The sequence below is a fragment of the Arachis duranensis genome, chromosome 4, assembly GCF_000817695.3.
Source record: "Arachis duranensis cultivar V14167 chromosome 4, aradu.V14167.gnm2.J7QH, whole genome shotgun sequence".
Classification (NCBI taxonomy): domain Eukaryota; kingdom Viridiplantae; phylum Streptophyta; class Magnoliopsida; order Fabales; family Fabaceae; genus Arachis; species Arachis duranensis.
The window spans coordinates 46144266-46146842 of NC_029775.3; the positions used below are offsets into that span (position 1 = coordinate 46144266).

At 36.4% G+C, this 2577-nt stretch overlaps 1 non-coding gene across 1 annotated transcript; it reads left to right on the forward strand.

Moving 5' to 3' along the window:
• Positions 1 to 1391: 1391 nt before the first annotated feature.
• Positions 1392 to 1499, forward strand: LOC127746817 (small nucleolar RNA R71). Its single transcript, XR_008008629.1, has one exon. It is a non-coding gene; the product is annotated as a small nucleolar RNA R71 (small nucleolar RNA).
• Positions 1500 to 2577: the final 1078 nt, after the last annotated feature.

The window sequence follows — 2577 nt, forward strand, 5'->3', positions numbered from 1 at the left end:
TGCGTTAGAAAGCTGACATCCATAGCTTTCCAACGAGGTATAATAGTCTATATTTGGCATCAAATTGGCAAGGTTGACAAGAGAACAAAGTGACGACTCAAGAAAGGGGGGTGCAACGTTTGAGTGTAGTTTAATGGATCATTATCCTTTTTGGATCAATTATGTCACTCTACCCTTCAAGCAAGCAAGGCCCATCAACAACACCAAATCAAGGCCACAAGAATCATCTAGAATAGTTTATTTTCATTTGATTGTAATTTGCTTTTAATTTCATTTTCATTTTGTAATTTAGGGAGCCTATTTAAAGGCCTTAGTTTCTGCATTTTAAAACGGGGATTGAAGGGGAATCCAGCCCCTGAGGGGGAACTTTTTGACACTTTAGAACTTTTCATAAATTTTGTAATTGAATTCTGAGCTATGACTCACTAAACCCCTTTCATTGGGTTAGGGAGCTTTATTGTAATTCAATGAATCAATAATAGTTTTTATCTTCTTCTTCAATCTTTTCTCTTGAATTTTGTTAGAAAGCTTCTCGATCTAATTCCATTGGTTAGTTGTCTTGGGAAAGAAACTATCCATAATTGGAATCCTTCGGAACCTTGGGAAAGGAATGGAGGATTCATGCTAGAGAAGCTTTCTCACAGTGAATTGGATTGGGGTTTGGATGGATATTGTGACATGTAATCCTACCAAATTGTGGTTCATGAAACTGTGTGGTATAATCAGTGATCGAGCATCATCTCTTCTTATGAACATTTAAACCAAGGGATTGGGAATTTGTTTGTTTTTAGAGAGAATTGGTGAGCCAAGGGATTGGGATCCAATCATATAAGATTGCCAAGCAAAATTCAATGAATGCATTGGTTGAGGAAGGGATAAAGATGTGTTGATTCGGAGATCTCAATATCTCCTGAAACCCAATGAATTCCCCATTTCTGATCTACACTTCTCTTTATATTCTGCAATTAAATTCATGCAATCACCCCCATCCCTTTTTAATTTCAGCACTTTAACTTCTCGCTCTTTAATTCATGCAATTTAAGATTCCACAATTCTCATCTAAATCTTGATTCCGCTCAACTAGAACAAACTTCTAATCCGAATTGCTCATTCAACCAATCCTTGTGGGATTCGACCTCACTCTATTGTGAGTTTTTACTTGACGATAACCGGTGCACTTGCCGGAAGGAATTTTTGCCGATTGTGCAATTTCCTAAATCGTAGCATATCAAGTTTATGCTAGTATCAGTTATTTGCAACCATTTCAATCAGTTCTTGAGATTCTGCAGGCGTCTTCATCAGATGAAGAGACCATCCAGCAGAGCTATCCAATGACATCTTGGACAGTTCAGACAGACCATCATAGAAGATACCTATGATGCTCACTCAGAAAGCATGTCAGAAGGACACTTTCTAACCAATTATTTGTATCTTTCCCAAGCTTCATAGAGGGATTCACCTTCCTTCTGTCTGAAGGTTTGGACTTCCACTCTAAGCTTACTCAATTTTTGAGGTGGAAAGAACTTTGCCAAGAAGGCATTGACTAGCTCTTCCCAAGAGTTCAGGCTTTCTTTAGGTTGTGAATCCAACCATATCCTAGCTCTGTCTCTTACAGCGAAAGGGAATAGCATAAGTCTGTAGACCTCAGGGTTAACCCTATTGGTCTTGACAGTGTCACAGATTTGCAAGAATTCAGCTAAAAACTGATGAGGATCTTCCAATGGAAGTCCATGGAACTTGCAATTCTGTTGCATTAGAGAAACTAATTGAGGCTTAAGCTCAAAGTTGTTTGCTCCAATGGCAGGGATAGAGATGCTTCTCCCATAGAAATCGGGAGTAGGTGCAGTAAAGTCACCCAGCACCTTCCTTGCATTGTTGGAATTGTTGTTGTTTTCAGCTGCCATGTCTTCTTCTTTGAAGAATTCTGCTAGGTCCTCTACAGAGAGTTGTGCTTTAGCTTCTCTTAGCTTTCGCTTCAAGGTCCTTTCAGGTTCAGGGTCAACCTCAACAAAAGTGCTTTTGTCTTTGCTCCTGCTCATATGAAAGAGAAGAGAACAAGAAAATATGGAATCCTCTATGTCACAGTATAGAGATTCCTTGAGGTTTCAGAGGAATAGAAGGAGGAGGTAGAAGAATTAGGATGTGAGAAGAAGGGAAGAATTTTCGAAAATAAGTTAAAAGATTTTGAAAAAGAATTTTGAAAATTGATTGATGATTTTCGAAAACTAAGATTGAGAAAGAAGTAAAGTGATTTTTGAAAAAGATTTTGAAATTAGAAATAAAAAAGATATGATTGAAAACTATTTTCGAAAAAGATGTGATTAAGAAGATATGATTGAAAAGTTATGGTTTTAAAAAGATGTGATTGAAAAGATATGATTGAGAAACAATTTAAAAAGATTTGATCTTTTTAAAATTAATGACTTGGCTAACAAGAAAAGATATGATTCAAACATTAAACCTTTCTCAACAGAAAAGGCAACATACTTGAAATGTTGAATCAAATCATTAATTGTTAGCAGGTATCTTTGAAAATGGAAAGAAATTGATTTTGAAAATATATGATTGAAAAGATAT